This window comes from Podarcis tiliguerta (assembly GCF_965153285.1).
Source record: "Podarcis tiliguerta genome assembly, chromosome: 3".
In the NCBI taxonomy this organism is placed as follows: Eukaryota; Metazoa; Chordata; class Lepidosauria; order Squamata; family Lacertidae; genus Podarcis; species Podarcis tiliguerta.
Genome location: NC_139536.1, coordinates 81,512,918 through 81,537,340, shown reverse-complemented (window position 1 = coordinate 81,537,340; position 24,423 = coordinate 81,512,918).

The window sequence follows — 24,423 nt, the reverse complement described above, 5'->3', positions numbered from 1 at the left end:
ATTAACATCAGTGACAGTATTCAGGGTGCTAAAAACTAGCATGAATGGCCTGGGATTGCTTGAGCACAACAGATAAGAGAAATTATATTCATTTGTGAAATGGCCTAATGCTTTTGAAGCTACCAAGTGGAAATCTAAAAATATATTATAGTTGAACAGTGCACTCAGGAATAGTTTCTAACTTCCCAGGCATATCTAAAAATAGAGAGGAAATGCATATTCTAAAGTTCAAGCGTGACTTTATGTCTAGTCGTGTAATTTTTAAGAGAAATAAACACAGATGAATCTTTTCCTTCAGCTACATGCTTGAGGTTTATATGAGCAAATTAAGCTATAAATATACCTTATTTAACCTCCATATCTTCTCCAGTGGAAAGTTGGTTGCTGCCACAACTATTCTTGCCACATTGTTCTGAAACTTTTTAAATTATAAGATTCCCTCCATTATTATTCCCTCTGTTATTGCACAGGGATTCCATTTTGTAGCTCTCGTGCATTAATAAGTCTATAAAAAGTTGCAGGAGGGATGGAAAAGCAGTTACATATGCACTTTGATTTTCCAGTTTGTATAAGGCATGTTGGGAGTGCTTGTCCTTCTCAATAAGAATTCTTCTCCCAGTGGACAGTGTGCTTGTGTTGTCATAAAAAGACAATAGAAAAGTGAGCACTCACAGAAAGCTCCACAGTGGCATGCTACACTCTTTAAGAAATAGTAAAAAAGTTTCATTTGGCATGATTTACAGATTTTCTAAAAACTGGCTATAATTTTTGTGACTAATAGGTTTGGAACCAGCTTTGCTCCCACAGGTGAAGGGGAGAAGAGAACTTTTGCTGATATTTATTCCTATTATAGCTTCCAGCAATACCTCTTGCTCTGCATGGGAAGTACTGTTGGGAGTTGGAGGAGGAGGAATCAGCAAATACTGCTGCTCCCTTCCTCCACCAGCGAGACCCCTCCACTGGCTCAAAAGCCTTTTGTAGACAGAATGACATCTTCTGTCTGTGTTCTGAATGTAATCAATTCCCATAATGCTTTCATAACAGGTAACTCAGTCTTTTGGGCACATTAACATATTTATTATGGCACAAGCTTTCATCGACCAGAGTCCAGCTGCATAAAGCGTTACCCTTAGTTGGGAGGTGTTTGTGTTTGTGTGTGTGTGATCCATTCTGGGGAAGAGAATGGAAATGGGGGCAAAATGGCTGTGAAATGCAATAAGTGATGTCTGTGGACTTAACTGCATGTTACGTTAATAGTGTGCAAGGTAATCATGTTGCGGTTTTCTTAAAAATTAAATATGAGGCCTAAAGGGGAAATAATCATCAGCACTGCAGCCCATGGGAAGGTTTAAGACTTCCTTTCCCAGCCATGAGCTCAGTAAAAATCCTTCCCCAATTAGTCTTGAGGAAGAGGGGGCTTCCCATTGGTGTCACTGAGAGTTTTCTTTCTCCTTTAATGCTAATTAATGCAATTTTTTTTTAAAAAAACCCCTGATATTGTGACTGTTTTTATGCAGTGTGGGCATAGATTTTTATAACGAAGAATAGCACAGGTGTGGGATGAGGGAGAAATTCAGTTTGGTTCACATTTTAATGCAAAACTCCCTAATGTATGTTAGCAAGTCACTAAAAGAACACAGATGGAGTCCAGAGAGACGAGAAATGCCAAGAAGTGGTGGGAACTGAATGAAAATAGTGCATAGTTCTCTGCTGTGATTGCATCTTGGTTTTCTTCCTTGAATGTGTGGGGATAGGCAAAACAGTTCGATGTAAAATTGTGTGTAACTCAAAGAAATTCCACAGCAAAGGTGCTTCTTAATCTGTAGCCCTCTTCAAGTGTTTAGCCTAGACATGTGAGGCCAAAAGTGTTTAAAGGGATTGCTGCATGTATGTCAGACTCAACCTCTGAACGTGTGGGAAATGTTTGGTTTTTGGTAAGTCCATTGATACTTGCCAAGATCAATTCTAAATGCTGCATAGATGTAAACCAGATCATTTTATTAGCACCATACTAAACACTAGATGGGGAGCCAACACACTGGAAGTTGCGACATCAGTTCATCGGCTGTCTTCCAAGAGATGTTCTTTTAAATCTTAGTATAAATCAGAAGATAGATCACTAGGCCCCTTATATTGGCAAATGGACTTACTGCTGAATGAGATAAATGAACAGAGAAGGAAAGGTAAGCCAAAAGCCATCTTCACGTTGCAGACCTTTTCTTCCTGATCTGGAATTTCCTGACCTGACAATGATTAGGGGAGATGCAAGAAAGGCAGCAAGTCTCTGCTCATCTCCAACATTATTTGTCAGCTGGTTTCCAATTTTTATATTTGTTCATTTAATAAATGTAGGCTCAACAGAGCTTCCGGCAGACATGCATTCGTTTTCAGTTCCTTCCCCTTCCCCACAATTTCCAGTTGTGTTGTCTTAGGCGTAGTCTTCCTCTAATATCTCTTCCCACCTATAATACTGCACAGAGGGTTCTCTCTTCCCCTTGTGTACCTTCCTGTTTCCCACAGCTAAATGTTGAAGATCCATGTAGGCATTTGCAACGTCAGAGGTAATAGTTTCAGCTGTTCCTCTAAACAACCAGCACCCTGGACAACTTCCCAGAAATACTGGGTGGTATCATTAGACCTCCTCACTCCCTGCCCTACTAGATAGAAGTGATGGATTGCTGCTGTTAGCAAGGAGGGTGAAGAGAAAACATAAAAATCCTTAAAGAGGTGAGACATTGATCTCTTCCATAGAATTGTGTTCTATTTTACAGCGGCTGCCAGTGGAATCTGGTGGGAATAACCATAGGTAATTGTGCTTTGCCCAAATCCATTGCAGTATGCTTCTATAGGTTTATGTTGCACGATACACAATAATAATGCTGTCCAGCTGTAGCATTTCCGAGCACAATTCAAAGTGTTGGTGCTGACCTTTAAAGCCCTAAATGACTTCAGCCCGGCATACCTGGAAGAGCATCTCCACCCCCATCACTTAGCCCGGACACTGAGGTCCTCCGCTGAGGGTCTTCTGCTGGTTCCTTCACTGTGAGAAGCAAAGTTACAGGGAACCAGCAGAGGGCCTTCTTGGTGGTTGTGACCTCCCTGTGGAATGCCCTCCCTTCAGATGTCAAGGAAATAAACAACTGTCTGACTTTTAGAAGACATCTGAAGTTCAGGGAAGTTTTTAAGGACTGATATTTTTATCATGTTTTTAGATATGTTGTAAGCCATCTCTTAGAGGGAACAATCAAACCACCCAACTTTGTCTGAAGGGGTGGCAATCACCTCCACTTACCTTGTGATCTCATTCTTCTCTGGAACTTTCAGGTTCTACATGTCATGAAGTAGTGATCCTGTGAGCAAGTATCACTGGGTGGGGCCCCTCAGGCAGGTGGTAACAATTAGTCCCCAAAGTGGGAGCATGTGATGGGGCTGGCTGGTTGCCAGCATCCTCCAGCCCCTATAAATCTTTGAGTTAACCTGCTCAGGGAGGGAGAGAACACGCCGTGTTTTAGACTTGCTGTTTGATGTTCTATAGCTGGTGCCAGAGAAGAAGCCAATAAAGCCTGGTAACCTAGTCGGTGCCTTTGTGTGTGTGTGTGTGTGTGTGTGTGTGTGTGTGATTGATTAATAGCTTGGAGGGAGGACTCAGGAAAGCAACCCCCTCCTTGACACTACATGCCCTGTAAGTGGTCTGTGTGTGTCCCATCAGTATTAGAGACAATTACAATATTCAAGTGGTAAATGTACACATAGTTTGGATCCAAAGAAGCATGAATAGTACTCTGTTCACACTATGGGGCTTTCTGGTCTCTCTCTCTCTCTCTCTCTCTCTCTCTCTCTCTCCCCCTCTCTTCCTCTCTCCCTCTCTCCCTCTCTCTCTCATTGCAGCCTTCAAAGGCTACTCCTGAAGACTGAGGGAGTCTCTGGAGCAACTTGGGGTGGGGCCTGAGGGACCTGCAGCAGAACTGGGGAATATCAAAATGGAGAGGGAGCTGGTTTGCGAAAACAGAAGTGACTTTCTGCTCATGCAAGGCATTTGGATCCAAGCCCACATATATACAATATTGGTTAACCCCGAAGATGTAGTATTTACAGTAAGAACATCACTTGAGAACATGCAGTGAATTGACTGATATCTTATGGACAGTGTAAGGTTATAAAATAAGAACATGGAGCAGTTTTAGGCAGCAGTTTGCAAACAGAAGAAAGGTAAAAATGGCTGACCCTTTGAAATTTCATTTGGTCAATGGCCAAGATAGATACTTGGGATTAATATATTTCTAATCACTGAAGAGCTGACAAATTAATAGAGGATAAAGCTATCAATGGCCACTATGGGAGAACCATCTGGGCCAAATAATAAAACCTGTTCCATATTGTCTGAAGTCTTGGAATAAATTTAGATAAAACCTGAGGCCTGTATATCTTTCCAGTTTCATCAATCAAAGTTCAATTCCTATTATATGGGGTTTTGAGTATTACAGTTTTGAAATATTTTTAAAATGATTCATTATCTTTTTACTCTTTATGTTTCTATTGCAGGTAAAGTGGATGTTGCACAAGAAGTTTTCTCCCCAGGATTCAGACTAGAAGGGAAGAAGACTCAGAGGCAAGTAAAGCAAATCAGGCCATTTATATTGCTAATCAGTAAATAATAATATTTTGATGCCTGGGCCTGTTGCAAGAGCACACGATGGAAAAGCTCAGACTCATTTAAGCCAAGCTTTGAAGTTTCCCAAGTGCATTGCGTCAGCTGAATCAATCTCTGAACTACTTCCTTGGTCTTTAGGGACAGCATTTCCTGATCTCTGTGGCTTCCCAAGTCACATAGCTGGGCAAAGCACATATAACCACAATTGTTGTAGCCAAACAAAAAAGCTTAACTGACTGACTATTCTACTGTGCTTATTTTGTGGTGCTTTTCTTCTTTGAATCTGCATCCTGTCTGCAACATTTACTTAGCCCTGGGATTGTCATTCTGACTGTCCAGCAGCTGTCCAGGATTTCAGACAGGGTTTACTGCCAGCTGTACCTTAGATGTTGGGGATTGGACCAGGGTCCTTCTGCATAAACACAAGATGCTCTGCTGCTGAGCTATGGACAAAGCAAGACCACTGATTCATCCAAGTCCAGTACTTCCTCCAACTGGCGGTGGCAGCTCTCCAAGAACTGAGCAGAGATCTTCCCAGAAATACTGTGTAGTGAATCTGGCTTCCAAAAATGCAGAAGTTGGCCTCCCCCAATATATTACAAACAAAACCAGGAACTGAAAGATAGATATACTAGTGAGCAGGAGTGACTGGCACAGTGGACCAGTGCCTCACTCCTCATCCTAATGTAACTGTGACTTACCTGGACAGTGTGGGGGTAAGCAGAGCTTGTGAGGGGCAGTACCTGCTCAGCCAATTCTCACTTGCTATTTCTGCTCATAAGGTTTCCCCTGCCCTGACTTTGAGACATCTCTGATCACCGTTAACAGCTCGGATGTTTTGATGTACCAGACAAATCAAGTGTAACTTGAAAGAAGTACAAAACGTTCTCCCCCTTTTTAAGAATCTTACTCAAAAGAAGTGAGTGGAGGAAATGTATGAGTTTACCATCAAACAAGCAGAGAAGGGGTAGCCATCTGGAAGCAGAAATGGTTGGTGGTGTTTCACCGTCACCCATGAAGCCCATCTCAGAGGTTAGTTATGCATGGCCCTGTAGATGTTCGCTGTACAGATGGTACATGACGCACTGAAAAAAAACTAACACAAAGCAGCTGCCTGAGCATAAACAGACTCTTTGAGTGATTGTTCCTTTTCCCTGGGGAAAGGGCATGTTTGTCCTGGTTGGCATGGTCACAGTCTTCTCAGTGGCAATACCAATAGGACTGAGCAGCACATGTTCTGTTCTGCCATTGGCCCTATCTCTTCCCCTTCCTTTGCTGCTGCTGAATTGTGTCAGAAGTAGAAGTAGTGTGGATTGAGGGATGCAGACAAGGTATGTGGAATCTGTGGGCACATTCCAGCTAAACACTATGTATTGATTTCAGTGGAAGAGCAAGGCACCTGCTTAATGGTTTCTCACTGAAATTGTGCTGAATTGTGTGCCCTTACATGCAAATCTAAAGGCTCCGGTGTATGGGGCACATAACAATTCTGAGTATAATAGCATTGGTGGAATTTGTATTTTAATCACCTGCATTGGAATATTATTTATGAGAAAATGAAAACACAGCGAAAATGTTTCCTGCCTGCTGTTATTAGAAGGTGTAGGGAGATGGGAACAAAAATGAGAAAACAAACCACCTCAGTAAATGGGTTTGGAGATTCAGAACCTGAAATGAAAAAACCAAATTGATGGCAGTTTGTAGATGATCCAGCTATAACTGGACATCAACAGGAACACTTGGCTGCACATGTAGCACTATACCCCTGGGAAAATGTGGCTGTGAGTATCGTGTCAAAGAATGGTATATATTGCCTTCTGGGTGATATACTCCTGGCAGGATTTCTCTTCCTCTGTGAAGGGAAATCATGTTACCAAAAGTTCAAAGCTGCCAGTTATGAAAATGTCAACACGATTCACAACTGGCACATGACAGATTTCAACCTCTTAAAATAAACGTACAGGTTATATTATGAACTCTGAAAATACATATGAACAGTAAAAGTACTGCTGCAGCAAGCATATGATAGGTACTGATCTAGGAAAAATGTCTGCTCTAATGTTTTAACTACAGAATTTAAATGTGCAAAGGTCATTAAACTGTTTGGTTTTTTAAAAATCTATTTTAGGACGAATTCTCAGTTCTTATATCTATCATATAGTTTCTTATGGTTCCATTCAGAGAATTCCCAGATTGGTCTCTATCCAAAAGCATATTTAATACTCAGACTGTACTGAATTCTGTCCCATGTGGATCTTTTGGCCAAAAATAGCCATTTCTCTCTCTCTCTCTCTCTCTCTCTCTCTCCGCACATGCAAAAATATATCCAGAAAGTCCTTTGGTTGCAAGAATATTTACTTTAAAAAAATCTTGCCTGGTGTTCCAGTTGCTGCTGCATTATTCCCCACCTTCCAGTTATTGTTTCTATTGGCTTCCTGGCTGTAGCCGCTGGCAGGTGGCAGTGTTTGTCTCCTACCTTCACAATTAGTCACATGACAGGTACTAGCCAATAGGCATCATATAGTGAATGCAACAACGCATCACTAAGTAGCCAACCATTAAGTTTGTCAATAGGCATCTGCTGCATAGGGGAGTGATTATCCATAGCTCCCGGGGACTTAGGGGGGTGGTTTCGGCTTGGGGGAGTAGCTATTTCATTTGGGGAGAGTTTAAGATAGTTGAACCAGGTACTCGGAGATGTGACAGTCTGTTTTAGTTTTGCCTTACCATACACCAGCGGAGGCTGCGATTGGTCTTCCGAATCTACGCATTTAAAGGCGCCTCCCGCCGTCCTCTTGTCCACTAGGCACTTGGGGGATATAGGCCGTGTGTATGAGCCTTCCGTAGTCTCAACATGGGCCACCTTTTTGGTCAGTCTGCTTCTCAGGGTGTCCAGTCTAACCAAGATTTCCCTTTGGGCTGACGTCTGTAGTGACCAGAACCGATTTATTAGGGCATGTTCTTCTATGGAGAAAGAGTCCTCTCTGTCGTTCGAATGAAGTTGGGTCTCAATAGGAGCTTTGTTTTTCTGCTGATGCACTAGGCTCTGGTTTTGTTGGTTTTGTTGCATGTGCACTCTATCGTTTTGTTCCTCTGTTCCTGGTCTCCCTTCCCCCTTGGCCGCCAGTAGGGAGGTTGGCGGGGCCAAAGCTGGATCCGTCAAAGCTCTACCCCTTAAGGCAGTCCCTTCTTGCCGGTGGGATGGTCGTCTAGTAGATCGTGGGGAGGGGTTCATAGGGAGGGACCGTTGCTGCGAATTCCGGGCGTGATCCTCAATCCTCCTTGTAGATCGGCTAACCAAATTTGCTGAGTTTGGGATTTTCCCAATAGTGCCCCTACAGTTGTTAAAGAAGCATCTTTGTGGGAAGATTCCATACCAGTTGAGGCGATTTTGAAGTTTGCTCAAAAGTGTAGGAAGCCTGGGAGAATCGAACTTGAGCACCAAGCGCTTAAATTTTGGAGTCTCTGGCAGCCATTCTAATGATAGGAGATCGCCCTGGGCCAAGTAGGACCTGGTCAACATTCGCAGTGAGATCACAGCAGCTTTACAATTTCTCCAGGCATGGTAGGGGAAGCGGGAGTGAACGATGTTCAAGCATATATTGTTAGGGGTGAGTTGGAGGTTTGCTAGCTGCTGCCCCCTACTTGGGCTCTGTGCCTGATGATTATCAGGTCCCTGGTGATTTGATGGCGGAATCAAAATCGGGGTAGGGGTTTTGGTGAGTGCATTTAGTTTTCCCTCTAACATATTGACGGAGGCTGATAGCACCTTTATTTCGTCAGCCAAGTGCAGGCAATATTTCTGCAAAGTCCTCAGCTCCACTGAGTGTACTATATCGCATAAAGATTTACAGTGAGAGTCGGAGTGAGGAGAGAGGCCGACTGGGCTGGAGGTTATATCCAACAGCGGTTTGTCTCCTGGCAAGGGAGTATTTGCAGTCGTTGCGAGGTCATACGGACAGTCTGCCTGCTTGGAAGTGTTTAAAAGGTTGTTTGAAGTCATTGCAGGATCATGTAGGCAATCTAACTGCTTAAAGGTAACAGGCGAAGGGGGCACGAGATTGCAGAAAAACTCTTCTAACGATGAAATAGAAGGCTCTAAGGTCTTAGGTGGTAAATCCAGCCCAGTAGGTTTCGAGATCTTAGACATAGGTTCTGAGGCATTAAAGGAAAGGTCTTCCACAGAAGAGGTACGGCCACGTTTTAGGTTCGTCATGCTGGGCCCCTAGAGCGGCTCGGTTATCTAAGAGTCCTTCAAAGGCCAAGCAAAAGCTGGTGGAAGGCCAGGGAAGCGCGGCCGGTGGCTGCCCAAGTTACAGCTAATCAGGTTGTTAGTGAAGCTCATTAAGGAGATTTATAGCGCTGAGATTGCAAGCTTCCACAGGGTGAGTTCCTGGCGTTAACATCAAACCATTATCATGCCAACTTCTCGAGAAAAATAGGAGCAAGGTAACTTACAGCATGAACTGAAAGGGGAGCTCCGGCAAGCGCGTCTTACTTCGTCGCCATCTTGGCCCCGCCAGATTATTAATTTACCTAGGGTTTTAATAGGTCACAAGATTTTAACTATATTTGTAATGTATTTCTGTTGGTGTTTGTCCTTCGGTGCTATGGCCTGTTGGCTATGCAAATAAAGTTTTATTCATTCATTCAGTAGCCAACCAGATTTGGTTAATATGATGACATGACAAAAGATAAAGGCAAGGCTTTTGCCTTCATGCTGAGCTTTCCAAACTTTTCATGTTGGTGACATACTTTTTAGACATGCATCATTTCGTGACACAGTAATTCAGTTTTACTGACAAACCAGAGGTTAAACTAACCCCTTTCCAGTCCCGGGAGGAGCGTAGAGAGCATTCACACGACACACCTACACACTGCAGCCAACACACTAACGTGTCACAACAAAGAGTTTGGAAAGCTTTGCCTTAATGTGTAAGGGCAATGATTTATGGAGTCATCGGATCGGTTCCAAACCAGTCAAATCCGCTCAGGCTGCATATGCAGAATACATTTAAAGGACCCCCTTCCAATAATCCTGGAAAATGTAGTTTGTTAAGGGTACTGGGAATTGGAGCTCTGTGGGGGTAGACGATAGTTCCCAGAAATTGGGGGTTTGTGCTTTTAATGTATGGTGTTTACACAGCTACCGTGAATGAGTGAGAGCTACACTTCATTTAATTCTTCATTTCAAAAGACTCTGTCCTGATTTGGTGTTTTTTTAAAAAAATAAATCCAAGCATTTATTAATATAAATTAATTTTGTACTTTTTGTGTTGGTTTTAGTGATGGAGTAAGAATGCCTTCCGATATTTCAGGGCCTACAGACAGATTATTAGTGCCCCAACAGATATCTTGTCTGGATTAAGATTAAATTATTTACATTGACATTTGTTGTATAAATTTCCTAGGCTCCCTGGGATTAGAAGATAGAAATGAGAGATAAGAGCTAGGTATCATCATCGGGATGATGCCATCCCATCCCAAATCTCTGAATGACTTCACCCGCTTATTAGATGGGAGACAAAAAAGGGTGACTTTCTGAGGCACATCATAAATCAAAAGGCTAATATTGATCTTTTAGCGTCTGATAAACGGAGAATTTTTTCCCATCAAAAACTTTTGAAAGAGTATTTTCTTAGCGTTTGCACAAAATTCACAGGTTTTCAGTCCTCTGAAACAGGGTAGATTGACATTTTAAACATTAGATTAATGGTCTATTCCCAGTGATGTGGTATAAAGTGTTTCCTTCTCCTATCATTCCGATAACTAATACATTGATACATCACAACACACCCGTACTTAATACTGCAACACAGTTTCATTTGCTGCCCCCTCTTTATTCTCCTCCATTCTCTCTTCCTTAATTTCCTTTCTGGTTATGGTACAAGCCCAAGTCCTACATCTCAGTCGTCTGCTTTCCACAAAGATCTTGTTCATCACTGCTAACGTCATGACCTGGGCAAGCTGTCTTCAACTCTGACCTCTAATTCACACTGTAACCTAGAGACTCTCTGATTGCCTCAGTACCAAACTGATCTTCCACCCATGATCCTTACATGACCCCTATGGCGATCCTCCTGTCCCAGTTTAGATACCCAAAACTCTAACCTTATCGGACCTTTCTGGTTGAGTTGGATTCCATCTCTACCTGCCTCTACACCAGTAGTTCTCAAGGTTTCCTGATCCATGACCTACTTTTAAGCCCAAACAGGAGCCGCTTCATTTTTTGTCACCTTAAGCTTATTTTTGTGTTCTTTTTTGGGCCCCACTCATTCATTGGCCACTGTTACACATCCACATTTCTTACTCCCTCTGTGACTTTAAATGAAATGGGGGAGAAGTTAGATTAGTGAAATGGAATGAAAGATATATCAAAGCATCTTTTGGATAATATCCCATCCATGCACTTCAGACAAAGATGTCAAAATCGGGAAGAAGGGTTGTGCTGGGTTGAGAACCAATGAAATAAAAGATTATGAGGCTGTTTCATGCAGTATTAAAACTGATTCTTCAAGTAAATTCTTCAATAATTGCCTTCGAAGAGTTCTTATCCAGATGTAATAAATCTGCGCTCTCCTTGTATCTCATAAAATCTCTGGACTGTGTTGACAACAATTCTAATATGGCTTAACAGAAAGAAGGGAACAGAATAAAAATTGCCACATTGAAAGTTTATTCCTAGCTAATGAACTACAGCGGATGCATTTAACCATTAAAAACTATTTTAACTTTGAACTGTTAACAAATTATGAAAACATGGGTTATTTTTTATTTATTTCACATGAGTCATTTATGTTGCCTCAAGGCAGGTAGAGATAAACTTTTTAATGCAATTCTATTAAAGTTTGGTCCTTTTCTCTTTTGCTTCTCATAATTTCCATTTGCTCTAATAAAAACCTTTATTTGCTTCATCTGCGTTTCTAGCTGCAATCTTATGCTCCCTGAGAGGGGTTCCCAGAGACCCTAAAGTTTTTTTGGAAGTCCTGCTCTCCAGGGTCAGTGAGAAGTCCAGCCTAGGAGAAAGAGATCTGACCTTATACCTCTTCGAGGTTGTAGAAAGGTCTTCTGATGGTGGAGGCATCCATGGGGGTGTGCTGGGAGATTCTGTGGATCCATAGGATCCCAAACTTTCCTGTTCTCTGGGCACCACCATTCCCATGAGAATTGGGAACAACCTTACTAGCCCTGGAGTTGGCATATTTTATCACTTTTTGAAATCAGTGGGAAATAAGCTTTTCTTTGAAAGTCAAAGCCCCCTGAACAATGAATGAGGGGAGGCCTCACCACATCCTCTGTCCTGCCAGCGTAAGCTGGCATGGTTCCTCCACCTTTGCTTCTCCCTCCTGCTCCAGAACTCCACAGGATCACTCTTGCCCAAGAAGTAATTTGAATTCTTCCAGTTCAACACTCAAGAAACCGTGGCCCTCCAGAGTTTGCTGGATTGCAACTCCCATCACCCCGACCAATTTGTGCTGGCTGGGGCTGATTGGAGTTGGAATCCAACAACTTCTGTACTCCCAACAACTTCTGGTCTTTTACCTTCTCATGGTAAAAACATTATTATTGTTTTTGTTTATCGTAAGCTTAGGGTGGCATGCCTAGGGTAAACAGAGAGTGGTCAGCAACAGCCAGCAGGGATCAATCTTCTTCTTTTATTTTTTAATTAATTTTTAATTAATTTTCTTTTCTCTCATTACAAATATACTTATAACACACAGCTTACATCACATCCCTCCCTCCCCCCTTTTGGACTTCCCTCAACTTCCATTTTTGATTTATTAACCTCATTTGTATATTCTGCTGTTTTCTACAAATATCATATTTTTCCTTTTATTACATTATCTGTTTCCTATCCATAAAGTTGTGAATGTTTATTTAGATCCATCAGGTCAATATTCTTTCTTTGTTTCTGCAAATATAATATAAAAGGTTCCCACTCTTTTTCAAAATCCCTATTGTCCTTTTCCCGAAGTCTGTGTGTCAGCTTCACCAGTTCCGCACAACTCATCAGTTCTTCTTGCCATTGTTCTTTTGTTGGAATTTCTCCAGTCTTCCATTTCTGTGCTAACAGTATTCTCGCTGTCGCCGCCACCACTTACATAAATAGTGTCCTTTTCTCTTTTGGCAGGTCTTGCCCTAGGGATCAATTTTCTTCTAGTCCAAGTTTCTCAAGAAATGGGGGCAGAGGGCCATCCATCTATATGTCACCTGGCTATTCTTAGGGGAATGGCAGGATAATCCGATCAATCAGCCTTCCATTTCTTATCTATCAATTTCAAAGAGATGTGTAAATATAAACGCAAAAACACAGAAATAATAGGTTGGTATTTTTGCTGGGATCAGCAATTAAGAATGGCAAAACCATATGACTGCAAGTGGATTCCAAGAACAGAAATCTGTGTTTATGTGAAATTCATCAGGAAATGAACAAAGAGACAAAAGCTTTTCTTATAATATTGGCTGTCTTGAAACACAGTGAAGTGCAATTCCAGATTACCCTTCATACCCTTTATTTAACCCTTGTGAATTAGATTTAAAAAGAGGGAGGGGTGGATTGTTTGTCAAGTGGGTTGTTTTAACTTTGCAGACTGGCTTCTTTTGCAAGTCAATAAAATAAACTTGCATCTTCCTTCTAGAGGGGAAATTCCCTTTTTCCTCAGACTGTCATACCTTTACCACATGTGTGTAGATTTATACCTGCCTTGCATACTTAGTAGGGCAAGTAGTGACCAGTAATCTAATTAAAATGTCAAAGTGAGCAGTCCATTGTGTATATTCAGCTAGGCTGTGAAGAGAAGGCAATTCTGTTTGTTCCCTTATGAGGAGCTTTCATCACATACTTCCTTCCAAAGTAATTCCATTTGTTGGCTAGTAAACGTGCAGAAGAGAAAACAATTACAACCAAAGAATTACTTCTGTGTCCTGGCTGGTCTATTTATCTCTTTGTAACAGGGTTATACATCTGTCATTTCATCAGATAGTTTCCATCATAGTTGGACCTTCTTGATAGACATGTTTTATGCATGTGTCCTTCTAAATTGCACCCTTTACACACACACTCCATTCCACTCTACTCCACCAGATTATCGTTGCCATGTGGGAAACATTTTATCGGTGTGTTCCTCAAAGTATCCAGCAAGAGAGGAGTAGTAAAAACATCTGAAAAATAATACTTCAAGTACTTTTGGAATTCAAGCAGTGCATTGCAGCCTGAGGCTGGGACTCGCATGGTCAGCCACTAGTTGTCAGATGTAGGTGGGTAATCAAGTTACACGAAAACATACTGCGTGCATATCTGTGAAAAATTGCCTTTCGATTGCAGCTCATCCTCACTCAGGGAAGTTTCTAACTAGAAAATTGTGAGGGCTGGGCATATAAGCACCAAAAGTGTGTTCAACCAAATTTTTACAATTATTAGATACCAACTTCCATTCAGTCTCCCTTTTGTTTTATCTCATAAAGGCTCGTTCACAAATAGGGTTGAGAGAACCCATCAATTGTGGCTTCTCTCAGCTTCTCATTTATACAACCTTAAATTTGGTTCTCTGCATTTCCACATCAGTTTGCATTTTTTAAAGAAAAAACCTAATAAATATTCATCAGCATTTTAGTGTGAATTTATTCTAGCAAACATGTTTTTGCAGAGCAATTTCCCCTACTGCAATGCATTTTTGTTATTTTCACAAGTGCACACATTACCACAGTATATGCATTTTTGTGCACATTACTTGGGTGGGGAATGGCACTGCAATTTTGGAGAAGTGTGAATTTTGAAAGATGGCCATGTTTTGGTTTGCATATTGTTTCAGAACTGAATGTGAACTTAATGGAATATTCCCTCTGTCCCTGCATCCCTGTTCAAAAAAGCCTGCAGATCACTTGATTGATTTACATTTATTAGTGAGGCTGCTGGTTCACAGTTGTCAGGTTCAGGATACACATTTGTCCAGTTGATAATGCTCAGCTATATTATGAATCAAGCATCATTTCCTTTAGAAGGTCTTTTCTAGCTTGAAATGTAAAATGAGGTTTGGTGCCAATGCAGCCAGCATTCAGCAGACCAGGTGTCCAAGCCAGTTGGTCTTGAAGGGCAAAAGCACTTCAACATTCACCCCCTTACAAATTTATGTGAAACTGTAGTACATTTTACACTGGCTTCTCCAAACACTCACTCTATGCATGGAGGAGGGAGCACTATTGCACCACTGGCCACACTAACAATGTTGTCATTCCTGCTGGGCCCACTCCAATATAATACTGATGTTCATGATTTGATTATTGGGTTAGGCAGATGTGGAGTGTCAGGGGTAGACACAGAATCATAGAATTGTAGAGTTGGAAGGGACCCTGAGAATCATCTAGTTCAACCCCCTGCAATGCAGAAATATGCAGGTGTCCCATACAGGGATTTAACCTGTGACCTTGGTGTTAACAGCACCACACGCTAACCAACTGAACTAACATGCCACCTTGTGTGAGGTCATCATTTGATGCCTTCCCCCCAGCCCTTGTAGCATGGCTGTGGGCTTTGTGAAGAAAGTGCAAGGCTCTGGCAAGATCCTAGAGCCCTTCCTCCTCCTTCCCAAAGCCTGATAAGTGCTTGCCTGGCTTTAAGAAGGAGGCAGGAGAACTCTAGGACCTTGTCAATCTCCTCACACCTCTTTCATAAAGCCAGGCTTTGAGAAGCACCCCCCCACACACTGTGCACCCAGTGCTGCTGCACCACTCACACTCATAGCTGTCAACCTTCCCTTTTTTTTGCGGGAAATCCCCTTCCTGCTGCTATCCCGGATTGTTAGATATCCCGTAGACTGTCCCCGGGACAGGTGAGGCTGCTGATCCCTTTTTTCAAATCTGAAAGTTGACAGCTATGCTCACACTGCCATAAATCCTCCTCAGGGTGTGTGGAAAGCTGAAATAGGGCACTTCCAGGTTGCCTGTTTATCGAGTATATGTTTGAGAGCATGGTGCATCAAAGCAGGTGGCATTCCATACTCCTCAGTTCATTTACTCATCACTTTCCTCCTTGCAAAAAGGAACAGCATGATTGGGGACAGCATGATTGTTGCCCATAGCTCCTAAACCAACCATAATCGTGCAGCTTGATTTTGTTAGTAGGTGGTTGAATCCCACCCCCCAAAATAGCAAATCTCTGGAAGTGTCCTGTTCATACTTTGGAAATGACACCTTTAACGCCTTTTGATTTTGCTCTCTTAAAATAGCCTAGCATCCTGCAAAGCTCTTAACCAACTGGGTGTATTTATTTTATATATATATATATTTTACTGTATCACATCTTTTCCCCATATGTTTATTTAAACAATTGCACTGAAGCACAGCTTTCATACTTTGATCCCAGCTTCCTTGCAGTCTTTTATCAGATTTTTTTTTAGGAGGCTTGAATGTAGGCTTCAATTGTTATTGTTAATCACCAAAGCAATACATGTACCTCTATGCAGTGTAGACTGTCAAAGGTTCAAGACACTTAGTGAGGGCTAACATTTATGCAGCTCATCATTAGCCCTGTGACTTCCTGAAGGGGCTCATAGTTTAAGAACTACAGTTAACACCACAGTGTCATGTTCAGAACTGTTGCGAGATCCCACGGAAAAGCAGCTGAGCTGGAGACATGAGGTGAGGCTGAGAGCGAAGTTGCTGAACCAAGTCAGCAACCATTGTTTAAATAGAAATGTTCAGACCATCTTAACCAAATAAAGCAGAAATGGCGTAGGATACGTATGAATGAGTACATGTAAAATTTATTTAGATTGGCTAAAGACTGACTTGTCCATCCCTTGTGTAGCCTCGCAAATTGAAGTTGTACAGTGAGGGGAGTTTGCTACTTCAGTGAAAACTTGGCCATAGTTAAAAGCAGGTTAATGGAGAGCCTTTTGCAGATTTTGTGAATGCACAAAGGACAAAAGTATGTTTGCATTCTTTGCATTCATTTTGTGGCTTGACATTTAAGCATAATCCTTGAATCAGGGTGACTGGAATCCGGTGCATAACAATTTCACTTCCTTCCTGCACTGATTTTTCCCAGGACATAAGGTTGAAACTCTGTGTAGGTTTGAGATGCTGCTGTGTTGCTGAAGAGATAATAAGATATTATCCATCGCTAGCAGGATTTATTTTATGAACTTTGATCTTTTATTACAACATTGTTTCTTCAAAGGCATTGTTTGTTCAAATGCATTTCCCCACAAAATAACAACAAATACTTAGTCAAATAAGAGCCCTTGTAATGGTGTTAAAAAATGCAGGGCATATAATGCCTTTTATTGGGTTCATTAATGTCCAAAATGCTGAAGGTGTGAGCTTTGGAGTCACATAAAATTCTATCAGATGTAAGTGTTCAAAGCAACAGTAATGAAAGTATAAATAAATAAATTGAAATTCTATAAAAGAAGTCAGCACGAACTTTTTCATTATTCAGTAAGAAGCAATCAATTGTTCAACTTGCTTTCTGATGTGTCCAATTTTATTTTACCTATACAAATGCTAATTATATCCTGTTAACATTTGCAAAAGCACAGCCATAATATTTTGAACCTGTGTAGCTTCTGTTTTAAATGCAGTCCAATGAACCAGAACACAGATATCCCTTGAAATTTGCAGTTCTTTCATTTTGGAAATGTAGTTCTTCAGCTAAGTAATAGATACCAAAATGCATATGCTAGAGTAAAGTGTGCACAAAAATGCATTCATATGAGAAAATAACATAAGTGATGCATTACATTGGGGAACATCAATTTGCAAAATTGTATATATTTGGGCATAATTGCATGCAAAAATGCATATGCTAGGCAACATTCACATGGAAATGCTGATGAATTTTCATGAGCACTTTTTTAAAAATAATAACAATAGCCACAGACTAATATGGGCACATGGAGAACTGAATTTAAACTTGGAAAAATGAGAAACAGAGAGCAACAAAAAATCACAGATTTGCCCTTCCCTCCTAGTGGGGATCTTTGTAAATCAAGGTGGGTGAAAGGGATGAGGCAGAGGAAAGGAAGTTGCCTTCCTCCATTTTTCCAGAAATAAGAGACCCTTCTTGTACAAACTAGGGTGTCTCCGGTATTAATAAGTTTAAGTCTGTCGTCCTATAGCCACTCACCTTAGCATAAGTTGTCTTCGTAGCCGAGTAAGATTGTCTTCCATGAACACAGTCTTAACGGTGTGTCCATAGGTGACTGTGGAGGCCAATTCACGACCTTCCACAGTGGGAACATAGGTTTCTGGGTGGGAGTTGATCAAACGTGCCTTCCTCTTAGCTTGTTTCTCTCTTCCATCCTGAGTTTGAGGGTCTTCAAAGTCCATGACACCTTTGGTAAAGGCTCTTCTCTAACTGGAGCACTCGCAGGCCAGTGTTTCCCAATTGTCAGTGTTTATACTAGATTTGCATTGAGAGAGTCTTTAAACCTCTTTTGTTGACCACCAGCATCACACTTTCCATTTTAAAGTTCAGAATAGAGTAGTTGCTTTGGACTATGATAATCGGGCATCCGGACAACATGACCATTTCAATGAAGTTGATGTTGAAGAATCATTGCTTTGACATTGGTGATCTTTGCTTCTTCCAGTACACTGACATTAGTTCATATATAATGTAATTTTTTTTGAGACACCGTTGATGGAATCTTTTGAGGAGTTGGAGATAGTGTTTATAAGTGGTCCATGTTTCACAAGTGTACAGTAAGGTTGGTAGTACAATAGCTTTGTAAACAAGCATTTTGGTTTCCCTGTGAATAAGTAAGCCTCACTGGACTCAATAAAGGACTGTAGCTTAGTATTAGAGCACTAGGACTTTGCATGTGAAATCTGCTGGGTTCAGTTTAATAATAATAATAATAATAATAATAATAATAATAATAATAATTTTTATTTATATCCCGCCCTCCCCAGCCGAAGCCGGGCTCAGGGCGGCTAACAACAATAAAATAGTACAAGTTGCATTATAAAATTAATTCAAATCAATTTGATGGCAACCATTGGGCTAGAGTTCTGTGAAGATTGCCAAAGGAGGGAGTCAGTCTGTGACTGGCATCTCTGGATAGTTGAGTTTCTGGCATCTCTGGATAGGGCTTAATGATAACTCTGAACTCAGTGTGAAATCTTGTTCTGAAAGGTAACTCAGAACTCTATTTGAAATCCTGGAGAATTGCTGCCACCCAATGTTGATAACACTACCCTAGATGGACCAAAGACCTCATTTGAGATAACATCTGTTCCAAATAGACATGTATAGGACTGCATTGTAAAGCTATTGTGACATGCTAACGGTTTGCCTGTAATGCACCTTTGCGCATAGCTCAAAACACAACAATAAAATTCGGGAGTCACAAGGACTAAGGAAGAGTGCAAATGCCCTGGTTGCTCATGGAATTATCATTTCATTTTATATGTTTTTTAAAATGATACCTCTACTGTAGGCAAGGGGATATTTCACTGAAGCTGGGCCTGTCTTTTTCTACTGAATGCCTTTACAAATATATTTTAGTTATCAAGACCTAACCCGCTGCTCACTCAGATTTGGCATGCTGGAGAAAACTTGCAAACAAGGATTCAGACTTAGGTATAGACATGGGACAGTCTAGATGCTAAAGATTTTTAGGAGGTCAAATGCTTTGATAAGGAAATGGCACAGTAAGCAACAGTTTAAGCTAAAATAATTTTGTCTGGGTAGCAATATTCATATCAAATTAGTAGTCATGGGAATTACACATCCAATTTCCCCAGATGCCTTTGAAACTGCAGCCTTAATTTTTATTGGTCTAAGGAATAAGTTGAAACTTATTGAGCAGATGACTATTTAAAAAGAAGATGCTTTAGCCACACAAAGCAGACCTCCATTGTAAATCCATCCAGAAATAGCTACCATACAAGTCCCCAGTGTGTCATTTTCTTGCCGGCATGTGCTTTTTCAGACAATTATTGTTTGCATGCTATTCTGGAACACCAAAAGTTTACGAGCTGTGGCTAAATATGTCATCAAACCCGTTTGTTAAAGTGTCATTAATGGGGTTTCCTTTGAACAATGCAGTTCTGAAGCTTGCTCTTGGCGCATGGCAATGACCAGGATCTGCTTCATTAATGCAACATAATCAAGCATGAAGTGGTGCCAGCAGAATTATGTGGCCATGTGTTGTCAGTGCAGCACTGATGCTATGGCAGTGTGACGTGCTGATAAAGCAACGGCTTGGATCTATACTTTGCTCCTGCCGATGGAAGCGTGGAAGTGACTTGTTCCAAATTCCCTTCCTCACTGCATCTCCTTGCACCCCACAAAATTCTGCTCCAGAGGGGTGGGGGACTCTCCAAAAGCATGCAGGGGATTGCGCGAGGCTGTAGGGGGGAAAGGAGAATCTGCAAAAGTCCCCCACCCCACTTGCTGCTCGTGGAACCTCCTGATTGGATCAATAATATTTTGTAGATGTAAGGAGCAGTTCCATTTGTGGAATGCCAAGTTTGGATCTAACCCAGTTATGGCGCATTATTATGCACATCTATGCAGAAGGAAAGTAAGAATATAGGGTTCCACAGGGCTTTTTTTTCAGCCAGAGCTCAGCTCTGGCACCTTTCAGGTGGGCACCATTGCCATTCTAAGAGAACAAGGGAGAAGTTCATGGGGAGCTTCGGCACTTATTTTTCTAGAAACATAGTACTGGGATTCCAGCAAAAAAGGATTATGACTCTGATCAGCATTTCAGAGGGTATTTTGTGCACTTTTTTGGGTTCCAGGGCTGTACCGAGAAGGGTCAATTTCGAAGTATAGCTGTGTTTTGGTTCATGTACCACTTTGAGAAGTGTTAATTAGGAAGTTTCTCATTAAAATGTTAACCAAACTGAAATTCTACTCCATCGTGTGAGAACCAGCATGATTAACACTCAGGACTTGTGCTGTGAACCTTCCACAGAGGCACCAGCAGCTTCCCAGAAGAGATTGCAGTAGGTGAAAATGACTTAGAACAGCCATGTGAAACACTACCAGGAGGCTGCCACATGGTTTTGTCCCCAGGGACAAAAGGGAATAGTGTAAATGTTGCTATTCTAAAAGATGTAAATCTGCCCAAGGTGGGCAGAAATATCCTGACAAGCTGTCCAAGCCTCAAGAAAGTGGGCTTATAACAATGAACAAACTCTGCCAATGTTAGGCCCTACTCCCTGAGAAGCTGCACTGAGTTTAATGAGATACATACATGTGGATTAAGATCCCGAGTGACTAGTTTTCTGTCTTGTTGCACTTTTATTGAGTTGCTCCGTAATTCAATCTCAACAAGGCAATTGTCCAGTGGGTGGCGAACAGCATGTTAACCTTTCCACAAGTAAAATATACCCCCAAGTCTCTTGCCTGTTATAAAGGCAGTTGATCTGGCTTGGTTCATTTTCCACTCAGCAGAATGTCATACATGGTTGAACTATAAGAAGCTGTGGAGGGGAGGGTGAAGAATGAGGAAAGCAGCCAATAAAAATCAAGTGAGGTTTACTCATTTTCCCAAAGAGATACTGCTGACCTGCCCTATTCAACTCAACAAGTCTCCTTTACATTCCCCATCTGATTTCAGTACTGCATATGAATGAACAAATGTGTTATATCTTGCCACTAGAACGTTCATTTAAATAAACATGCAAGGGAGAGATAAATACTGGGCAATTGATTGCATACCATAAACTCGCTGTTAAGTCATTTAACTGTTGTTTTGATAGGATGGTGTTCTGTCAAATCCTTGTGTTTATTCTTGGAAGAAATTTCATAGACTTTTCAAAATGGAGACATATTTGATAGGAACATTACCATTCTCCATAGCCTACAAAAACAAGAATTACAAGGAAGGATGCATACTTTGTTCCAGCCTTCAATTTCTTCAGCTGTTTTGCATCCCGTATTACCCAAGTGCATGGGTGCATGGATAAAACACTGCAAAACAGTCATCTTAAGGTGATAACACACTGCAAAAAAAATTTAAATCTTTATATGCGATTACATAAGTGTATTTGTGTGTGTGTTTTACAGATGCACTTATGTGCTCCACAGTATAGGTAAGCCACCATTTATGAAAGACCTTGATATAATTGTACATACATATTTGTTTTGTGGTCTTTTAATGCACACACAAACATTGGTGAAGCAGCGCAAAAAATAATAATCATGTAATCACGTGTACAATCAAATCAAATCTACTAATGCCTCCCCTCCCATCTGCAACAGAACTTTCTTCCCCCATCCTCCTTCATGCATGCCCTTCCCCAAATCTGCTCCAGAGGGTAGAGGGACCCCTAGAACATATTTGGCATCAGGATTTTTAGTTTCCCAGGATTTTCAGTCTTTTGGTTTAAAATATTTGTTGTGACTTAGTGGCCCTTTGGATATATCTGGAATTTTAAGACCTGTGAATCTTTGGTGCTGCTGTGGGTTTCATTTATTGATGTTATTTTCTGTTGCTGGCTTGATGTGGTATTAGATTTCATAGTTTTAGTTTTGTACAGAACAGTTTTTAACTTTTACTGTCAGTTGTCCAGAGAATTTTAGTTATGGGTGGCATATAAATAGTGTAAATAAAGAAATACGTCATGCAGATTCCTATTCAGAATTTATATTCCTAAGCACATACCGTATTTTTCATCTTATAGGACGCACTTTTTCGCCTCCAAAAATGAAGGGGAAATTTGTGTGCGTCCTATGGGGCAAATGCAGGCTTTCGCTGAAGCCTGGAGAGTGAGAAGGGCCCCTCTCGCTCTCCAGGCTTCAGGAAGCTTTCTGCAAGCCTCGGGAGCCCGCGGGAGTTCCCGCCAGGCTCCCATGGCTTGCGGAGAGCTGCCTGCACCCCGAATCCTGGGCGCGCTGAGCAGTCGCGCCCGGGCTTCGGGTAGCTCTGCGCAAGCCGTGGGAGGGCTCTCATGGCTTGTGGGGAGCAGCCTGTTCTGGGGGCTGGGGTCGGGGGAAGCTCGGGCTTCCCCCACCCCAGCCCCGCGCCTGGGGGGTAAATAAAATTTTTATTTCCCCCCCAAAAACTAGGTGCGCCCTATGGGCCAGTGCGCCCTATGGGGCGAAAAATACGGTAATAGGAAGAATACTGTAATGGACTTCCTTTGCACCCCCATGCTGGTAATTGGAAATGGAACCGCATAATATTGTGCCATCCCTTGAAGTAATTTTCTTTGGATGGAGGCACAATAATGCTGTGGTTATTCACATGATGGGGCCTATAGAAAAGCAACAAGAGTGATACTCACCATATAATCTCAACACCATATTCTCTTCCTCCAAAATGCTGGAGTGGAATCCTAAACTTCTCAAAAATAAATGCTACTTTGTTTTTCTCAATGGGAAAACTTGCAGTCAGTTAATTAAGTTAATAGTTACCCTATATATCTACTGTTGCAGGGGAGGGGGAAGCACTCTCTTTACTTGTGCCATTTTAGTAATATATTCAATGTGATTGGACTCTTACCAAACCTTCGCAGGGTTTTTACCAAATTCACTTTAACTTTAAGGCAAGAATGAACTACACTCATTTCCATCTTCATTTTCTTATCTTCCTTCTGTTATCATATATTGTTCACTCCCTAAGCAGGTATTGAAAGTATGCAAAGCCATTAGAGAACTTTTCAGAATATTAATGGCTTGTCAACACAGGGCCAAAATAAATGTACTGCTATCCATTATAAGTAATGAACACTGATCAAGAACAATTCTAGACGGCCAGAGATAAAAAAACGTAGCTAATAAACATAACCAAAGAATAGGCTTGTGCGTATTCAAGCCTAGAGACACACACAGCCTATGGTATACCATTGTTCAGGGCTGCTTGTCTGCTTTTGGTTTTTATTTACTCAGCAGCACCTCTTGAGACAGAGTAACATCTCTAACAGTTCAGACGTTTGATGCCAAGCCATAGTAAGCACAAATCATTGTTTGTAAATCCACTTAAAACCATTGCTCCCTGTGCTGGTTTGCTGGTCCTTTGCAAATTATGGTTTGTCAATACAGTGGTACCTCGGGTTACAGACGCTTCAGATTACAGACGCTTCAGGTTACAGACTCCACCAACCCAGAAATAGTACCTCGGGTTAAGAACTTTGCTTCAGGATGAGAACAGAAATCACGCTGCGGCGATGTGGCGCCAGTGGGAGGCCCCATTAGCTAAAGTGGTACCTCAGGTTAAGAACAGTTTTAGGTTAAGAACGGACCTCCAGAACAAATTAAGTTCTTAACCCAAGGTACCACTGTACAGACCTCACAGTGAACCATAGTTAAGGTTCCTTAACAATGATGTGATGTGATGTCTGAACTGGGTCTGTTCTCATGACTCAACCATGCTCAATTATTTATTTTTACATTGAGGAGAATAAAGACATATATTGGCACTGGGGAACCCCTCCCCCCCCCCCGAGATAAATGAACAATTTAGGATTGCCTTAATATATAACAGACACATACAATTAGGTTTGTCAATGTGGAGGGCAGATAGGAAAAGGGCAGTGATAAAAATTATTTTAGGTATGAATCACCAAACCTTTACATCGGCCTTACTGATATTACTGGAAATTTCCACATGACTGGTGGAAATTATTTATTATTTACTTATGCAAGTGGATGTATTTCCTGCTGTATCCCAAGGGTTAGAGGTTTGGCTACAACACTAAGATTAAAATTTGATTTTAAAAACCCTAACTACAATGCCTTTTGAAATACCAAAATACAATATGAGACTTACAATTACTTGCCATCAAAAGCCAACTGCAAAGGAAATGTCTTGTAA